At 34.4% G+C, this 21,937-nt stretch overlaps 2 protein-coding genes across 2 annotated transcripts in view; both read right to left on the bottom strand.

Moving 5' to 3' along the window:
- Positions 1-17,294, bottom strand: part of Hs3st-A (Heparan sulfate 3-O sulfotransferase-A) — a 218,540-nt gene extending 201,246 nt beyond the window's left edge. Inside the window, exon 1 of the mRNA XM_077429874.1 lies at positions 17,161-17,294. The gene's annotated coding sequence lies outside the window, so the exon portion shown is untranslated. The remainder of the gene's footprint in view (positions 1-17,160) is intronic.
- The window catches only part of LOC143911118 (lysosomal dipeptide transporter MFSD1-like), a 356,706-nt gene that overhangs the window by 270,835 nt on the left and 63,934 nt on the right, over positions 1-21,937 (bottom strand). The gene's annotated exons all lie outside the window — the stretch shown is intronic.

Genomic DNA, 21,937 nt, shown 5'->3' with positions numbered 1-21,937 from the left:
TATGCACAGCCGTAGGGATATTTAACCATACATATGTACATACATATATGTATGTAGCTGATCAAATGGATATCGACATATTTAGTATTACTTTTGGTCGGTTTATAAGATCCATTCAAAATATTGTTTTTCCATAATATTATGATTTTACTATCTTTTTTTTTTTTCATTTATATGTTTTATGTTTTTTTTTCATATAAGTATGTCATGTGATGAAACCGGGTCTACGTGACGAGACAGAATGTTAAATGACAGGAAACGCAAATATCGGAAGGCAAAGATCGAAAATCGAAAGATCTTAAGTCGAAAGATCAAAAACAAATGGTGCATGGTAAACGGTACATACTCACGTACATACTCACTTAATTTGCGCGAGCAGGATACAACAGGAACAAGAGGAACATGCTTTTCCTCCCTTATTCTGCGCGCGCACATTATTACGGGAGGAAAAGCCTGTTCTGCGCGCGCACATTAATACGGGAGGAAAAGCCTGTTCCTCTTGTTCCTGTTGTATCCTGCTAGCGCAAATTAAGTGAGTATGTACCGTTTACCATGCACCATTTTTTTTTGATCTTTCGACTTAAGATCTTTCGATTTTCGATCTTTGCCTTCCGATATTTGCGTTTCCTGTCATTTAACATTCTGTCTCGTCACGTAGACCCGGTTTCATCACATGACATACTTATATGAAAAAAAAACATAAAACATATAAATGAAAAAAAAAAAGATAGTAAAATCATAATATTATGGAAAAACAATATTTTTAATGGATCTTATAAACCGACCAAAAGTAATACTAAATATGAAAGTACTAAATATAAATACTAAAGATCTTTCGATTTTCGAGATTTGCCTTCCGATATTTGCGTTTTCTGTCATTTAACATTCTGTTTCGTCACGGAGACCGAATGAAACCACATATTATTGTTTTTCACTACTATTTTTATTGATATTGCTTTCTTTTATTGTTAATTTTTATATTATAAGATTATTATATTATTTGATTTACTTATCTGTACATATAAATAAATAAATATCACTTATGTATTTCCAAAGTGTAAGAATATTATACGAAACTAGACTGTGTGAAAATCCGGTAAGCTTCATCCGACAACTTCATGCAGATGTGAAACACATACTTACATGTGTATGTACATACATATATGCGTATTTAACATGGGCCTCGACGATCATTCCGTAATTTTAAAATTGCGCAGGAACAAAAAAAAATGTTCGTTTAAAAGAGGCAATAAAGTCGCGAAATTCAATTTGTTGAAATAAATCTAGCGAATTTCGTACGAAATTCACGTCTGGCGAACCGTATAAATTACGATTACGCTCTCATTCGTCACTGTCACTGTCATAAGTAATAGCCGTTTAATAATTTTGATTGCCGACGTGATTTTCCTCTTTTTTTCTGCTTGCCATTTTTCCGATGGTCGACTAATCCGTTTTTATGAAAGGGTTGAGAGGAAAATTACGTCTCGTTTTCGAAATTTAATATTACATACATAAATAAGCCGATTTTATACTACCTTTTTATGTATATATTATACCTATGTACATACACATATGCATGTACATACATATGTACATACTAAAGAGTTTATGACCAATAAACCATTTTTTAATCTTATAAAATGTATATATAGAATGGATTTACAATGAAGATTTATTAAATCTATCAGTTTCACATTCTGCAGCAATTCCATCTACAACTGAATGTAGTTATGAACATATGTATGGTATTAGTAAAAGAAAGGCTTAATTTCGCTATTACAAATAAAACTGAAATCGGTTTGGGAAAGGAACGTCTCCAGGAAAAAAAATAAAGAATTAAAGAGATATTGAGAAAGGTAATTACTTTTTTCCAAGAAGAAATGATTAGAGGAAAATATTTAAACATGACTTTTGATTACCTGATGACAATTCAGCCAAGTATTGAATCAGAAGTTCTTCTCATCATCTGGGCTATTTTGTAAGAAAATTAGATAACAACAACCGGACGGTAGCCTGAATACGTAATGTTTTCTTTGCTGCTATTTTTTTAAACGAGAAATAAAAAATAATGTTTTTTTTTAATCCTTAAAATATTAGCTTATAAATAATTCATACCTTTTTGTGCAATATATAATATATTATGTACATAATAAATCATGTTTATTAGCGTTTTTTTAAATATATATATAAAAATGTATTTTTATCGGTGATCGGTTAAAAGTTTAGAATATTACGGTATTGACTCGCTGACACATATGTATGTATGCATACATAGGTATGTGTGTATGTATGTATGCATATGATATGTCATTTTATAAGTAACCGTTCGGTGTGTTTGTTTATACATATTTTATCGTATACTTTAAAACTACATATAAGTATTCTTCGAAAATAAGGTATAAAAATCATACCGTTTTTTTTCTTCTTTTTTATTGTTAGTTGAAGATAAAGTGTCAGTTAACCAAAAGTTTTTATTCTAAAGATAAAAAGGGACAAGCATTTGTACGGGAAGAAGGACGAAATCTTAATAAAATCTAAAACTAAAACCCGATCTCAACTTCAAGTATAAAACTTAACTTACAGGCCTACAAGAATTGTCTTTAACATGTAGTATACATACATATGTATATGTATTTAAGTACATATGTAAATATCTAAATGGTACTTTTTTATTACTCAGTAACTGAGATACTTTACGTTGATAAGTAATATAATATTTAAATATACTATAATTGTAATCTAACTGTATGCGAAAGCAGAAAACACCAAATTCACAATCCAGCTTCTGCAAAATAATCGATCTATTTATGTATCATCAATATGGACGGAGGTTTGGGAGCTTTATGACGATAGAACTAGATCTAGAGTAACACGTTACCTTACATTTGGAGACATTGAGAGGCAAACAGTTAGTTAACCACCAAGCGTAAAAAGCATTTAAATCCCCTTGTAAAAGCTCGCAAGAACTATACTCAAATAGAGCTTCAAATCATCCGCATACAGTGAGAAACAACAATTAACCAAGTGCCTACCAATATCATCGACATATAAATTAAGGAGCAAGGGTCCGAGGTTAGAGCCTTGGGGAGCTCCTGAGCCAGTGACATAGATACAGGAGCGAGAGGGACCAAAGACGACAAACTGTTGACGATTCATGAGATATGATTTGAAAAATAGGTATGTATGTACATACATTGTATATAGGAATATCTCGAGCGATACCACAAGGAAAACTAACAAATGTAATGGAAAACGTGTACAACATTTAACATACGATATACATACGTACATTGTACATGTCTATATAAAATGAAATAATTGAGTAGGAAGACAAAATGAAAAAGGTCCCCCAATTAGAGAGTCGTCGTAGAAGAGGCTGGGGTAGGGTGGGGTGGGGTGGGGTGAGCAAGAAGCACCGGAAGTGGCACAATTAATAAGCGCACGACTGCGCAGTTTGCAACCGACTAAGGCTACGAGAACAATGCACTCTCCTTAACTGCATTGTCTCCAACCCCTTATCCTCCTCCCCGATCGCACTTACACACACACACACACACACATACATATGTACAATATCCATATTTCTGGGCGGGTCGTTAATCAAACTGCAATTCGACCATCATTAGTTAACAACCCAACCACTCGCTACAATACTCACATAACCACTTATGCACATATGTATGTACAATCTTATGACACTTATGCTGGGTTAATTCGAACGTTAGTCCGGTAATGTCGTGAGACGTGTAATAATCCCGTCACTGGCAAAGGATCACGCGATCCTCAGGATGCAGGATGCGATCTCTAAACTAAAAATTATACATCATCCTTAATATTGTAAAATCAAATGGGTAATTTGCGGTGCGACACACCGCGTTCATAATAAAATAATACGCTCTTTAAAAGACAATGTGAATACGCTCTTTAAAAGACAATATAATTTTACGCATTATGTTACATTAAATATAATTACATTACAAATTTCACTAATTGATCAGAACGTTCAATTTGCAATCATTACCATGTATGTACATATATAAAAGCTTTAGTAAAAATATTCATGGCCTATTTAACACACACGATGGACGTCTTATAGAAAAATACCCGCTGATTATATCCGAATAATCAATCTACATAAATGTTTTCAAAAGTATAGTCCGAACGAAACGCCTAGTATTCAATTTCAATTTAACTTTGGCTGACAAGTCAATAGCTTGACTGCTTTTTTGCTCCCCATACTTTTTTTCACCTTCCTGAGAAAACATTAGAGGTGATAAAAATATTAGTGCCTTCTTGAAGGTTGTTAATGGATACCTCTGTAGAAGATGTAATTTAATTAAGATTGATAGTTAAAATATCTACATACCCATTCTACTGTTCCCGATATTTTAAAAATCCTATCTTTTAACAATCTTTCTGTCAGGCGACGACTTACTGATGCTACATTCTTCCTTAAGCTCATAAATGGTTTCCTTGATTGTTCTGATTTACTGAATAAAGTTGATTTCACGATCCCAGTTAGGTATTCTAGACACGTTGCACTCTTTTCACTTAATCCTTTCAATACTAATTCCCAAAAATATTCTTATCTGCAGCGTGTCTATCATATGTTCAACGGGGAGCTGAATGAGGTTGATCTGTTCGGTATTTCCCTATATCAATTCAGGACTAGCATCAAGAAAATCTTGACCGATTGATCCATTTCTTCTTCTATTCTATTTTATAACCTTTTTCCAATATTTTAACACTTTAGTTTAGTTACGCAATGTGCTATTTAGTCATATTATAGCTTTTATTCTTTTCTTTTTCATTTGTTTATATTGTATTTATCTTTTTCATTTGTTTATCTTTGTAAAAATCTGTAATTGGACTCTTTGTTTTTATGCATGTCTACATCTTGTTGTCTGTTGTTTTTCCAATAAATTAAATAAAATACCTATGAAAGTTATATTATATAAGTATGTTATTTTTTTATTGTATGTTATAATTAGCAATTTGCTATAAAATAAATAAATATCTACTATAGTAGTTAATATATGTACATTGTACATAAGTATGTACATTGTTCTGAACTATTTAAACATGTACATATAATATATGTTTGATAAGTAGGATAGTCACAGTGCTATCCATTGTTCCATTGTTGTAAATCTTTTGTAAAAAAGGTTCGGCAAACCTTTAACAATGCATTTACAACCTTTGAACAATACGCGGCACCTTCTGGGTCCGGTGACTAATGATAAGTCACGACGTAGTAAAATAATTGAATACCGTAATTAACATAGCGGAAAAAAAATATTCATCTATTGAGTTTTTAATTTCTGTACGCCTCTATCTCCCAATGTTCGTATGTATTTTCATACATATATGTTTGTATATGTACATACATGCAGTAGATAAAACTTAAAATAAAAAGATTCATCGATTTTCAGATAAATAGATTACTTAATTTCATCATTTAAAAAAATAAGTGGAAACCACAAATACGTAATACTCTGTAGTATATTTATATTTTGAATTAATCGTTTGTGATGCGTATGTTTTGAACTGCTTTTAACTGAATTTCTAAGCACATACATACATACACAAACGTTTATTAATTTGTTACCTTCACTGAAGAAAATCTTTAAAAAGTAAAAACTCATCGATCATATTCATAAGATATCGACCTCGACTATAACGGACGGAGAGGATAAATTGTAAGCAAAAGAAATTCTACTGATATCCGCATTGTCGAAATTGCCGAATTAAATTAACCGTAAAAACGAACGAGCTAAGCTTTTAACCGCAGACGGGGTTCTTCTTTGAATCGGCAAAGTGAAAGTAAACAAAAAAAATGAACACACTGACTAAAAATTTTAATTTAAGTAAAAATGGATAGGTAAGAATATTACATACTATACATGCGTTCCGCAGGGGAGTTTGCTTGGCCCACTCTTGTTCTCCATATATATAAATGACATACCTATTCCAAAAAACTGTCACATAGCCCTATATGCAGATGATACAGCTTGCTTCACAAGTAGCAAAAAACCAGACACTATTCTTAAAAATCTTGAATTTGCAATTAAAACAATGACTGAACACTTCACTAAGTGGAAAATTCAAATTAATCAAACCAAAACAGACGCCATATTCTTTAGTGTTAGAAAACATAAGCCAAGTTCAGATCTGAAAATCCCCTCTGGAGAAAGTCTGAAATGGCAGTCAGTAATAAAATATTTAGGAGTAACGTTTGATAAAAGAATGAGATGGGCACCTCACATTGAGGCAGCGAAATGCAAGGCGATGCGGGGTATATCCTCAATATATCCAATATTTAATCGCCATAGTTCTTTATCAACGCTAAATAAAATAAAATTATATCGCGCGCTCATATTACCATTATTAACCTATGCTTCACCTGTATGGAATAACGCCTCGAATACTAACCTTTCCAAGCTCCAAGTAATACAAAATAAATCCCTTAAAATAATTTATAATACACCCATATATACTAACCTGAAAAAACTGCATGCTATATATAATATTCCGTTTGTTACAGACATTACTAACAAACTAACCAGTAGATTCTATGAAAGAATCACTAATAACCATACTAACACACTTGTGAAGAGTCTCGGTGATTACAACAAAATGTCTATACCCTTCAGGTATAAACACAGATTACCTAAACACAATCTGCTTTAGGTCATCGACTTTAGATAGTCTTTAATTAATATTATGTATTAGATGTATTATGAACATTTATAAGGATTGTAAATAGGTTTTTGAGCACTTTTTCCTATTATGCTTTAGATTAACATTAGAATAATATAATACTGTGATTACTAACCAAATTAAATTAAAATTGTAAAATAGAAAATGATCAGTAGATCAGTAGCTATTAAAATAGATATAAGATGTATTGTGAACATAATTTCGTAATAATAAAAAGCATTTAAAAATCAAAAAAAAATACTATGCATAGGTTGACGCGCACACGTCAAAGTCTCATTTTATGAATCGAAATTAATCGCGTGTTTCGCGGCGATTGAAATGAAAGAAAAAAGTATTTTCGTGACCGTGAAGTACCTACACTATTTTTTAACAGCCGCATTACAAGAAAAAGTTACTAGTGAATGTATTTACATATTATATATGTATAGATAGGTACATACAAATGTAGATATTATGTGCTTGGCCACGTGATTATGAAATCGCAAGCGCAGAATGAATCAACAAATTGAAACATCTCTTCTCTCGCCTGCTCTAATATACGCATGAATGTGTATGAAAGTATAATTAATTCGTTGATATTAAAATGATGTATGTACCTACATACATATATGTCGGCAGGCAGTAAATATGTAGTGTTTTTCACGTGAAATTGCAACGAAACAATCGGTCCCGGGGGACTTGACTCGCTTTCCCGGCGAATGGGTGAATTTTAATTGGAACACGACGCTTTAATTAATGGCAAAGTGTCTACAAAAATTACTAAAGAGATACGCACAGCGATATATCTGACTCCCACATATGTAAATACATATTGTGTATACGACTTTCACACATATGTAAACATGTATGAAATTCGGCCCTAATTGATGATCGGCCGAAGCACACACTTTTGCCAATTAAAGTCGAGTGCTACGAAGGGCTACGAAACACACACGTCTACGCCTACTCGACACTAATTTGTTATGCTTGATTAACCCCTCCCTTGCGGGTGAATAAAGGACCTAATATAAATATTTCACTTAATTAAGGGGATGTTTCCTTTGCACAGTCCCCCCGACCCACAACCCCTTTCATAATAAGACGTGCGCCAATCGATATATTAAATGTAATACATCTTTATTTAACCTTAAAGCTCGCAACATCTTTCTTATTGTTGCTACCTGTATATTTTACATATGCGTGTATGTACACTAGGTATTTTATTTTATTTATTGAAAAATCAACAGACAACAAGATGTAGACATGCATAAAAACAAAGAGTAAATATATAATATATATATATATATATATATATATATATATATATATATATATATATATAACATCCGAGTCCAATTACAGATTTTTACAAAGATAAACAAATGAAAAGGAAAAGAATAAAAGCTATAGCATGACTAAATAGCACATTGCATAACTAAACTAAAGTTTTAAAATATTGGAAAAAGGTTATAAAATAGAATAGAAGAAGAAATGGATCAATCGGTCAAGATTTTCTTGATGCTAGTCCTGAATTGATATAGGGAAATACCGAACAGATCAACCTCATTCAGCTCCCCGTTGAACATATGATAGACACGCTGCAGATAAGAATATTTTTGGGAATTAGTATTGAAAGGATTAAGTGAAAAGAGTGCAACGTGTCTAGAATACCTAACTGGGATCGTGAAATCAACCTTATTCAGTAAATCAGAACAATCAAGGAAACCATTTATGAGCTTAAAGAAGAATGTAGCATCTGTAAGTCGTCATAAGTAAGCATAAATAAGTATACTGAAAGATTGATGGAAACGTCTAAAATTTAATCGGCAAAAGCAAAAGCTCGCTTAATCTATCTTTGTCAAAGCGATTTCAATTGCGTAATTACGTATATCTGAACTGATCCGAATCAAACTTACTGCTTATCTACACGTGTATGTGTGTATGTGTGTACAATTCAAATTAATCTCTGACTTGAAATCCTCCCAATTAATCATACACGTAAATGAAAATTATGTTATGGCACCTACCTTTACTTACATACATACATACATACAAATTGAACAATATTAGATATTAGGATAACAGTCAGTCTTCAGCCGAATTTCGCCAAGGAGTATTTCGCAATCTGTTTGAACATCTGGAAACATTTGAAGAACATATCCTGATATTGTTTTACATATTTACGTACATATGTACATATGTAATTTATTGTGTTGTCAATGAATTTGAAATATTTATTTGAATACATTTTTCACCTAAAAGCGAATGAAATATCCATATCCCCATCACGTTGTTGCACGAGTGGGTCTCCATTAGGGATTGTCGGTTTTATAAAACCGGTTTTTTGGCTAAATTTGTACCATTCGAAAGCTGGTTTTTTTCCCTAAAAACTGAGTTTTTAACCGTTTTATTCAGGTATCTTGAGCGGAGCGTGGAGCAGGATAAGTCAACCAGATCCCTGGTTTTATTTCTATATGATTATACCTTATTTGTTCAAATAAGTAATGATAATCCGTGACTGATGTATCACATACATTTCAATCATATAATACATTCAAACATATGTATTATATCTACATAGATGCATTGTACATACGTATTTGAAGATATGTACTTCTTCGAATAGTCGCTCATATTCTATAATAGAATATGAATATCTATATCAGCGGTCTCCGTCACGGGCCCGAATGTGAAACGCTCGAAAACGCAAATATCGGAAGGCAAAGATCGAAAATCGAAAGATCTCAAGTCGAAAGATAAAAAAGGGTGCATGGTAAACGGTACATACTCACGTACATACTCACTTAATTTGCGCGAGCAGGATACAACAGGAACAAGAGGAACAGGCTTTTCCTCCCGTATTCTGCGCGCGCACATTAATACGGGAGGAAAAGCCTGTTCCTCTTGTTCCTGTTGTATCCTGCTCGCGCAAATTAAGTGAGTATGTACCGTTTACCATGCACCCTTTTTTTATCTTTCGACTTAAGATCTTTCGATTTTCGATCTTTGCCTTCCGATATTTGCGTTTTCGGGCGTTTCACATTCGGGCCCGTGAGGTAGACCCCTATATCAGGTGTACAAGGATTTTGCAAATATGTATCAATATATTTAACACAAAAGACGTGGTCAAATACTTACTGACTTCAAATTAAAAAAATAAATCTAAAACTGCTTCAATGCTTCATATAAATTATCATTACAAATTGTTATTCTTATCTGTATGTTATAAAATGTGTTTTTAACTGTCTCAATGCCGAGCTTTCGGCCAAAGTTTATAAAACCTACATATATTAGACGAAAACTCAAATTTGCATATACCTTTTAATTTGAGACTAAAATATGTAGAATAAAATATAAAATTCCAGTAAAAGATAAAAATTTGTAATTCTGGTTTTTTACAGTTGAACGGAATAATTTTATTTGCTTTCCCACCCTGAACAAATTTTTAACTAAATCAAATTCCAATATAGACGCAGTAGTTTCGAACGTCATTTTAGAAAATTTGCACGGTTTGCAATCAGTAATAATATGTACATATAATAATAACATGTTATTTCATTTAATTTAATAATAAGATGTATGTATGTGCAACCAGAGGTTCTTGAGGCGTAGAGATATTGTAAAATGTTTCTGGAATGATTACTATGATGATCCTAGTACCAAACCGATGAGACAAGTACATATATGTAGAAACGGAGAGTTCATTTAACGAGAATTGATGTCCCGCAGGGGACCGACCCGTTTTTTGACAATAACTCAAATGTAAATATATCTTTAAAAAAAATGTTGTGTCCCGGGAAAAGTCGGAAACGCGTCAAAACAGTCTTTAAATGGTTTAGTAATGGCGAATATAAATAGATCCTACGATGAAACTATTATTAAGTATATCCTTCTTGTATCGACGGTTCCACAATGGAATAAACTCTTTTAGATTCAGATAAAGAACAGACAATTGTCTGTTTGACGATTAATGAAGAATTAAATAAGGAGTTATCGAAGACAATACTACAAAATAGCGTAAATAAAAATAGCCATGACTTTAAAAAACTAGATATGAAAGTTCAGTTCAAAAAACCAAAAGGTTTCTGAGAAAAACATAAAAAAACCTCGATTCTCTAGAGTAAAAGTACTACTTCCGGTTGAGGTAAAAATATTCAAAAAATAACAGGGTATACAATTTATAATTTTTATTCAAATTAAAATTTTCAATCTGATTTAATTTGAAAACTTAAAAAAAAAGGACACCTACATATAAGGGAAGGTACCATTTTCGGTCAACTTAAAAATTTGAAAAAACTTATCGTCGAATAAATATGAATTTACGTAACTGATACAAAGTTTCAGTTTGAAAGGACGAACGGTGTTCAAACAATCCCCAAAATACACTGACACATACAGACACACACACGCACATTTTTTTCTAAATCATGATTCTCAAAATACACAATTTTTTTCTAGATCATGAAAACATGATCAGTGATCGATTCTGAGTACGAATCAGTCAAAATCTCGAGTTCGAATTTCCACATGATCTAAAATCGTCAGACAAATTGAACGACAGATTAACGGACGGCTGCTTTAAATGCAATTCTCATCTTCTCGAATGATAGATTGCACATCAGATGACGGGTAACCTTTCGATGTGCACAGATGCAATTATTAAAATGGTAATTATTAAAATTGAGTTGGATCTTTCAGGCGAGCTTAATAAGGCAAGATTCGATAAGTTCCGAATCTTGCCTTATTAAACTCGCCAGAAAGATCCAACTCAATTTTAATAATTGCATCTGTGCACATCGAAAGGTTACTCGTCATCTGATGTGCAATCTATCATTCGAGAAAACGAGAATTACGTTTAAAGCTGCCGTTCTGTTAATCTGGCGATTTTAGAGCGGATGCACCAAACCCCAAAACTTCATCTATTGTCACTACATATGTATGGACATAGATAAAGTAAATATACATACATTGTATATGCTGATAGGAGAATAAGAGATAAGAGATATAAAAAATGACCCCTTACACGAAAACCACGTGAACTGTATAAGAGGTAAGTAAAAAGCAGAAAATTAAAAAAAAAAATGTTTTCGTCCCTTTTAACTATATGTATGTATATCCATCCATCCAATTTGAATATTTTAGTATTCTTTCGAAGCTATTTCAAATATATACATTTATTTTTATTATTACATGTTTTCCCGTTAATAAACATACAGTTTTTTTAAATATTAAACTAAATTGAATAAATATATTTTTTACATTACATTCGGTGTCGCGAGAATTGAAAAAGTCCGGGAAATCGGAAACCTCAATACACATACACACACACACACACACACACACACACACACACACACACACACACACATACACACACACACACACACGCTCACACACACGCTCACGCCTTGTAAAATGAAGTGTTAAGTAAAATCCATACACAATAGATCTAAGAGTGTTCATTTATCGAGATATGTATGTGGAAGTATATTTTTTCTATTTCAGTGTGGGCATCCGTGCGTGAAAAGGTCCCGAGAGAGCGGCTAACAGCATCCTTCGAGGCTGAGTGATAAGGCATGTAAAAAAGGTCATTAAACACCGACAGCAGCCCCCACCCCATACAAGTGGGGTATGGGGTTGTGGGGAGAGGACCTTTGCGATACCTTTTCGATACGAGAGCTAAGGGCTAAGGGCTAAGGGTCGTAGACCTTCGACACGTCTTCGCTTTCGGCCGCACAAAGGAAATGCACACGGAAAGCTTTCGGCCAATTAATTGGGCGATCGCTAATTTGACAGCGCGGGCCTTTCCGTCAATGAATGTCACACACGCCAACCGCCAACCAACGGACAAACGTCAGTTGTCTACCCACACATTCATTCCGATTCCAATCGAATATTCGATATTCGCATAAAGGTCTGTTCATACCTATCCAGCACGACCCGTATCCTGCAGGTGTCATGCAAGTGCTGATAGTATTCTTTGGTACATTATACGGACGTATTCATACTCCATTCGCGCATGCGCATTTACGCATTCATGCGCGTCCATATAGAATGTACCAAAGAATACTATCCGCACTTGCATGACACCTGCAGGATACGGGTCGTGCTGGATAGGTATGAACAGACTTTAAGAGGGCTGTACACCCGAAACCTTAATTTTGTTGCCGTTCCTTTCTTCGATATATATATATATATTGAGTGAATGTATATATTGAATGAATGCGACAATATATATATATATTGAGTGAATGCGACAGTTGCGCTTCGACCAGATAAAACGTATTTTAAATTGGCAAAATCGAGGTTTCGTATTGTCCTATTTTCTCCTCCGAAACTGGACCAATTTTTAAAAAAATTTCATCATCGGTATGAGAAAGATATTTTCTGTGCAACTATGTGCGTATTGTTTTTTAAATCGACCGTTAAATAAGCACGCCGGACTCTTTTCGTGGGTGTAAAAAAGAGGCGATTTTATTGATGTTTGGCGGCTCCTAGCTCCTATAAAAAATAACTAATCCAAAAAATAAAACGATAGATGCAACCCAATGGTAGATATCCATAGCATAACAAAAAATAATTTCTCTAGTGCGATAATTAAGGAAGGGAGAAGTCTAAGACGTTTGTATGGACAAGGCGCTGGTGTCCAGCCCTCTTAATGTTTATTTATTTTATTTATTTAATATACTTGGGGGAGGCGGCAAAGCCGATAGACCCAAGGGATTTGATCAAACATATTTTAACAAATTATCATACATATATGCAATTAAAATACAATATTAAAATAAAAATAAGAGAGCAAAAAAAATATATTAACAAAAATAAAAGAAATACTCTTATTAGAAAGAAGAATTACAGAAATCCATTAGTTTAAAAAAAAAGTATCTAGCTTATTCTTAAAAATGTTAACGTTATCAGAGGTTACTATATCATTGGGAAGATTATTCCAAACTGAAACCACTCTGTTTGAAAAGAAGGAATATCTGATCAATTTATTAGATTTTTCTTTTTGGAGTCTAAGCGAGTGACCTCTGAGGTGAGTGTTTACATACGTTGAATGTAATAAGATTAGACATATGACAATTACAGTGATTATTAAGTATTTTATAGACTTCGATTATTAAGTCACCTCTAGTTCTTTTCGTCTCCAATGTAGTGAGATTCATTATTTTCAATCTTTCGTTATAAGAAAGTGATTTGAGTTCAGAAGGAATATTTGTAATTCTCATTTGAAGCCTTTCAATACATGTAATATATTTTTTAAAATAAGGATTCCATATGTTAAAAGCGTATTCTAGTCTAGGGCTGATGAAAGGTTTATATATTTTTGATGAAATAGTTAAATTTAGAAAATTTAATACACGCTTTATAACATAACAAAGAGATAACTTTTGTTCGCCTTTTTTTCGATACTCGAAAAATTGAATATTTTTTATTTTATTCGATCATTATGTGTTATAATTTAATTGGGCCATTTTTCGAAAGAGACTTTGTACGTATGTAAGGTTTGTTGGTAATCGAAAAACAAATCAAAGTTTCTATGACGACGATTTGATATGGTTGAATTTGAATTTTTTTTTTCGATTCAAATAAATTTAATAAAAAAACAAATGAATATTTACTATTAGATTCGCCATGTTTAAGCTCTTTATATTACAAACTAGTGGTTTTACCCGGCTTCGCTCGGTATTTGTAATATAAACCGCTTAAATATGACTAATCTAATAGTAAATATTTATTTGAATAGTTTTATTTTATATTAATTTATTTTAATACTCATTTGTTTTTTTATTAAATTGACTGTCACGAACAAACAAACATATATAGTAAGTCTCTTATAAAAAATTATATGTACACCAGAATCCGGCGCCTGCGCCCCCTATGGCTTCGTCCCCGGCGCAAAGGTGGATTCGCTCTCGGCGCCTTTGCCCCCGGGGACTTCGAATCCTTTGAATCGAAAAAAATCGAATCATTTGTTCGATGACGTCACGAATTTCTACGACCCAACGAACGAAGATTACAAACATACATATGTATATACAAAGTCTCTTTCCAAATTATATATTAGATACTGAGCGAAGCCGGGTAAAACAACTAGTAATGAATAAAACAAAAAGTATGTTCAAGGATCATTTAAAAAAAAGAAGTGAGACATTTAATATATGTACATACATATTTTATAATTCTTTATTAACTTTTAAGCCTACATCGACGAGCAACTGAAAGAGTATTTTTTCTACGGCGGGATCAATCAAGACGAAACTGCAAACAAATCTGAAATTTGAAACTTTTTATGTATTTTTAAATTTTTAATATTTTTAATAAATCGTTTTTGTTTGTTGATTTTAGTCATTTCTTTTTCAACATCTAAATATTTATTTAATTTTTCGAATATATTCGGATACTCGACTATTTCCTGATTTCAATATTCGATATTTGAATAATTCATTTGACGAATATTTGGAATCTCTAGTACACACACACATGTACACGTAGCACAAAACGTCTTCGACTTGGAATTCTTTAAAATATAATATAATGTTATATACATATACATATATATATACATACATATATGCGCAAGGCTTTCGTTTATAAAATTAATCTAAGTGAGTCACGACAACAAATATTCGAGTGACAAGTTCGTTGAACTACGAACAACGAATGCGACCATTCACACGGTCGATTTTTATATTACATATATATGTATATTAATATTGACATATGTACTCGTACATATATGTACATACATATGTACAATACATGTATGTATGTATTTATTTATAAATTCGAGCTTTTAGTCAAATTTGTACTCTAACTTTATCTACATAAATACATACATACATATGACAATAATATGTAAGAGTTTAACTACATACATATGTATGTACATACGTACATACGAATACATGTGATTGTCGATTTTCTGACTTCGTTTAGTACGAGTGCTCGGAAGAGACGTCAAAGAATTGACAAAGTGGAAGCGACAAATCTTTGTCGAGCAGTGGCGTACCGAGAAATTAATCTCGTAACGTTCATATTATTCCACTTTCGTAACGAAGCTCACAATTTAACAAAGTGTTCGATAAAACCATTATACTACATATTTTTCATGAGGTTTAAACTTACAAAATTTATGAAAGCCTTACGAATTGCGTTACATAAAAAAAACTCAATATTGTGTCCTCGCTGTATAGAGGTCAACTTGAAAAATTCACCTCGAAAAACAATAGCATTTAAAGACACTCACACATGGCAAATACACGTATCGAGACGAATACAGCCCTACATACATATGTACACACCGTCGTACAACAACGGATAATATTTCTGGCACGGCTGTAAAACAAATTACACGACAAATGTCAAAACGACATTTAATATCAAATTAATCGGCGTTCCCCGGCAAATTGACCGTCAAACGGGTTGCCAGTAACAAAAATAAAATTTGACGTTTCAATGAAATTATAACCAATTACATGTTCACTAGGTAATCGCAATATCTTATCAGCCAACACTTATTTATTTAAGGGTTAAGTTAGGTTAGGTACAGTTATGATTGGCCCTATTCATTTTAGATTTGATTAGGTTGCTTGGGTCGGTATTTATTTTGTCAAATTTTACTTTTGTTGCTGGCAGCCCATTTGACGTTTGATTTGACGGGCGAAAATCGAATACAGACAGGGGCATTCATTTTATTTACCGGGCTGTAAATCGTATGAAAAGTTCACGATGTTATTTATTTATTTATTTATTTATTTGGAAAATTTACAGTTTATTAAGTTACATAGATTGATAGTAAAAAAAATATAATTATGTTAAGTAAACCATTAATAATTTTCACATATAGGTAAAAAAAAGAAAAGCTCAAACATTTAAAATAAGAAAAGAGTAGGAAAATAAAGCACATCCTACATACATACAATTGCGAGTCGATGTTTATACACATTATATATGTACACATGTACATAAAATAATATTTATTATAAACACGCGAGCACACGGCGTGATAACTCGCGAACGTTTCTCAAAACAAAAACATATTATGTATATACGTATGCATGTAAGTAGGAAAAATATCGGCATTGCGTATAAGGTAAACCTATAAATAAATACCCTTCGATAGGCAGCAAGAGAGAGGCAAAGCACAGAGAGAGGCACGCACGCACGGGCACATAAACACGAGCACGTGCATTCTAATAACACGTTCGTTATCAATGAGCACGTGTTGACCTTTGAGAAAGGGGGTAGTTTGGTAGGCGTAGGAGTAGGCGTCGGACGAAAAGCTCGGGCACGCACTCGACGCATAAATTGCCAACGATTAATAAAAGTTGTAAATATTTTCCGTATGTATGTAGTATGTAGCGATGTGCTGGGAGGGGGACGTGTGTGGGGTGTCGAGGTGTCATGTTGTGTCGCGTCGTGTCGGGTTTACCGCGAAGGTTTGCTGAAGGTTTGTACCTGAAGTCCGCGTACGCGCAGTTGCGGTGCGGTGGGTGAGTTGTCCGCGTAGCAGCGTAGCGGCGTAGCGGCGTGCGGACTGCGAGTGGCGACTGGCGACCGACCAGTGTCGAGTGGAGCCACCGCTCCGACTCGTAGAGGCGCACACACACCAGACCAGAGCAGAGCAGAGCAAAGCAGAGCAGCGCAGGCCCCCCGGCCGGTCGATAGGCGCGCCCCCTCCCCTACCTTCCCCTCGCCTCACCTCGCCCTCCCTCCCCTGCCGCCCCTACTCCCCCCGCTGACGCCTGCTACGGCGCTACGTCACGGTGAGCGTCTACGCCGATAGGGAGCCCGCGCACGCTACGAATTCGCGCCACACAAAGGCGCTAGCTAGGGAAAGCTAGCAGGTGAACTAATGTCAGGGATGACGAACTTTTTTCGGACCACCCCATCCCCAAACAACTGAAACTCCGCTCGGTCGTTGGCAAAGTCATTGACATTATAGGAGGGTTGAAGGTTTTGGACCATTTCCCAGCCTATGGAAATTCAGTTGAATTTTGAAGAGGATCTTTATTACTCGATTAATACAGGTGTATTTGTATGTACAGCGAAGTAGGTAAAGGATTCACTGGAACGAGGTAGGTCGAGTTCCTGAAGCTCACTGGCATCTGGGGACGATGCACTGGTTTATAAAGAGCTGCTAGATGTTTGAAGCCTGATATTAAAACTACGTCTGCAAGTATTAGTGAATCTTCTATGGAAACGGTCGTAGTGACGTCGATGTTTGCCTCTTCTCCTACATCTGCCTGCTCAAATGGTCCTGATAGTCGTGATTCTGTTGTGACTGTGTTGGCTTCTTCTACTGCTTCCTCTTCCGTTTCGTCTCCATTGGCTCAATCAAAACTGCCATTTCTTGTCTCAAAGAAAGTCACGCGCCAAACTGGGAGACCGAAAATTGGTAATTTATTACCAAAATGTACGAGGTCTCAGGACAAAGCTGGCTGCGTTTAATTCAGCCGTTTCTACTATTTGTGATGATATGGTAGCACTAACGGAAACATGGTTGACTTCATCATTTTTTGATGCTGAACTTTTTGATTCTTCCTGGAGGGTGCATCGTCGCGATAGAGTAGATCGACGTGGTGGTGGTGTATTATTTGCTTGTCGTGATTGGTTTCGGTCAGTCCGGATGACAAATTTTGAAACTCTATCTGGTGAGGACTTATGGAATTCATAACTTGAAAATCATAATCGAGAAAGAATATTACGAAATACAAAAACCTTGTAAACATAGAATGAATTCAAGACGATAAACGATATATAGTAATAATAATTATTATTTTTAGTTGTTTGTGTATATATATGTTTTGTTTTTGTTATGTCTAATTTATTATTTTGTTTCTTGTCTTTTCTGTTATATTTTTGACCATTGTGGCGCATTAGGAATTCCTGTAATGCTACAACGGTCCAAACTTTAAATAAATAAATAAAGGTGTTGCTTGAGCAACGCGTAGCTGGGCTGGTGAGATCACGTTCTGGAAGATTCCGAAGGGGTCGAGGTCTTCCTTTGTGTGCGATGTTTGATGCGTAGTTGCGTAGCTCCTTGGGATTTCCCGTGTACTTGTGATTGCGTATCTGGAGCGAGTCGAATCGCCTTTATGGGTAAGCTGGACGAAGTATTTCGGCCACGGCTAACTTTCGTGTACGAGAAGAGGACACGATGATGTCATTTGTACAGATTAAGTTCGATGAGGGAAATAGGTGATATCACAAGTCGTGCTATATCTCTACAACATGTTGGTCTGGTGGGCTAGAGCAGAGCATCGCAACCTGGTGGTCGCGGCCCTTTTTGTACCGTGATCTAATGGTCCGTACGCACCAAACCAACGACGATTTTGGGCCAACTTTTAAAACCAGTAGCGTACAAAATATCGAAATAAAAATTAAATTAAAAAATTGAAATTAAATATCAAAATTAAGCTAAAGAGCGAGATTGAGCTAAAATTAGATCATCGTTGATGTTTTGAATTACGACGATACGCATTACAACCAGAGAAATATTATAATTTCTCTGATTACGAGCGAAAAAAACCTTGTTGTTATTTCTTATTAAAAGTCGTCACGATATACTACTGTGTTTCTGCCGTCGATGAAACATTTAACAAAAAATTGTCGGTGATTTGTCAAAGGGTTTTTTTTTTCTTTCGTCGAAATAAAATTCAAAAGTCAAAAAAAAGGACAAAAAGTCAAAACATCTTCGACAAACAAAAGTCGAGGATTACCTGTATGTGATTGTTGATGGTCAATCTCGAAAATTTATCTAAATTGGGCATGTTCTGTTTTAACTTTCAATATTTTATTTTAATTTTAATATATTGATTATAATTTTATTTTGATATTTGAATTGAATTTTAATATAATAATAATAGTTTTAATTTTGACATTTAATTTCAATTTTTAAATTTAATTTTTATTTCGATATTTTGTACGCTACTGGTTTTATCCTGCTGGTTAAAACGTTGGCCCAAAATCGTCGTTGGTTTGGTCCGTACGCAGCATAACGCGTGCGAACGAGATCGCGTGTGTGGGAGAAAAGTGATGTTAGTCAACGTATTGTCACCTATGTATGTATGTAGGGACTAGCTAGCGACTGCCGATAAAGTACATATTTATTTATTTAATTTATAATAAAATGACCAGTGTGACCTGACAGGTTGCCCCAAAGCGTCACACCAGTCTTACAAAAAAAAAGAAAGAAAAAGCAATAAAAATTCCAATCATTCATCTCAAGAAACTAACCAGCTCATCAACATGATAATTGAACAGGTCAAAATGCTCATCAATCACATTAAGGAACCGGATAGCCTTTACAAGAGGCGAGTTATTGAAAGCAGACGTTTTCGCAGGAATATGTATGTATGTACGGGGTCTATGGTGGCGAGACAGAATGTTAAATTACAAAAAACACAAATATCGGAAGGCAAAGATCGAAAATCGAAAGATCTTAAGTCGAAAGATCAAAAAAAAATGGTGCATGGTAAACGGTACATACTCACTTAATTTGAGCGAGCAGGATACAATAGGAACAAGAGGAACATGCTTTTCCTCCCGTATTCTGCGCGCGCACATTAATGACCGTTGTCATTTGTCGCTATTCTACCCTACCGTGACGTTAAATAAAACCCAGCGCATTCTGATTAGATTAAGGGCGGTTTCAGACTAGCGTTTTATACGCGCGTATAATCTCGTTTTTTGAAGTGCATGTAGGTGCGTATAGGCGCTTCGTTTTCCATACGCGCAACTCGTACGAGCGTATACGCGCTTATAAGCTCGTATTATCCATGTTGATACTAAATCACCACTACCGGTTCGAGCGAAAACGCCGGAATGAGCCCGTGTACGCGCGTTCGGTTTTTTGAAGCGCGAAAAGTAGCGCGCGTGTAAGCGCGTATGCCGAAACGACCGTATACGCGCAGAAAAAAACGCTAGTCTGAAACCGCCCTAAAGAGCAGCAGCGTTTAATAATTTGTTTTTTGCAGTCTTAAATTGTGACAAAGCTCAAAATCAATCGATAACATTTGGAACAACACAGAATAGCTATGTAGAAGGACTTTTTTTGTATAGAGCTGGATTTAAAATTCACCAGTTGCAGCCCAAGCACATTGGAATAGTACACTCCAGTGGAGGCCCGTCCGTGTGGGCTGCAGGGCTGCAGTCTCCCAGTATAGTACAAATGCATGCTATTTTTGTCATCCACGTGGGCTGCGGGGCTGCAGACCTCCCAGTATAGTACATATTTAAGCTATTTTTATTTTCATTCGATCACCGGTTTGGTTAACGAGCAACTACAGCCTGAATAATCTCTGCAGCCCCCCACCATGAAATCTCACGAGCCGCTACTGGTACACTCAAACGTTCGATCGTTATTCAATCTCGGCTTGAGAGACAAAAAATGGATATATTTGGCAAAAGAAATGAAGAAAAGTCTGTAATTATAGTTACTGATGTATAGTTACGTATTTTGAGTATTAAGAACTCCCCTACTTTATAGCTTTCATTATTTCTAATGTACCTACCGAAAATTAAAATTATTTTAAACATAATAATACTGCCCTATTTCACTGATTTAAAATAACACCGTCGAGTAGTCTGATTTTAACTACATAAGAATCAATACGTGTATGGGTAGCTTTGCAACGATAGAATTATATGGCACCCGCAACGAGATAACGCTGATATTGAATCGCCTTTATACTATGAGAAAAAAATACTATCAAACTTTAAAAGTGAATAAATTTGCTATATTCATTAGTATATAATAACGTCGTTTAATGATTGAAATATCGTTATATAATTAAAATAAATATTTTCAAATCAAATTTACTACTTATGATCACTCAAATTGTTGTATAGAGAAAATACGCCAATCGCCTCAATTAAAAAAAAACAGTTGACCCCGGATTTTAAAGTTAATGAAATTATTTGTAGCACGGGGAGAATTTAGTGTGTTCACAAAAATATTTGTATTCATTTATAACCCAAATTATAGATTTAAAATATCTAACTACTATCAACCAGATAAATTACTGTAATCCCCACTCTATGGCGTTGTATCTCATTTTAAGTACATAAAATTAGTCCCCCTGAAAAAATATTTATTTTTTGAAAATATTTCGGCCCCGTCATATGTAAATACAAAAATCGAAATGGTTTTCAATTTTATTTATTTTAAATGAGCTAAATATGTACGGTAAATGGACTACTAGTCATATGTGAACTAGTCACAGGACAACCG

The sequence above is a fragment of the Arctopsyche grandis genome, chromosome 4 (genome assembly GCF_051622035.1).
Source record: "Arctopsyche grandis isolate Sample6627 chromosome 4, ASM5162203v2, whole genome shotgun sequence".
In the NCBI taxonomy this organism is placed as follows: Eukaryota; Metazoa; Arthropoda; class Insecta; order Trichoptera; family Hydropsychidae; genus Arctopsyche; species Arctopsyche grandis.
Note: the sequence above shows the minus strand (reverse complement) of the source record. Positions and strands in the feature narration are given on the sequence as shown.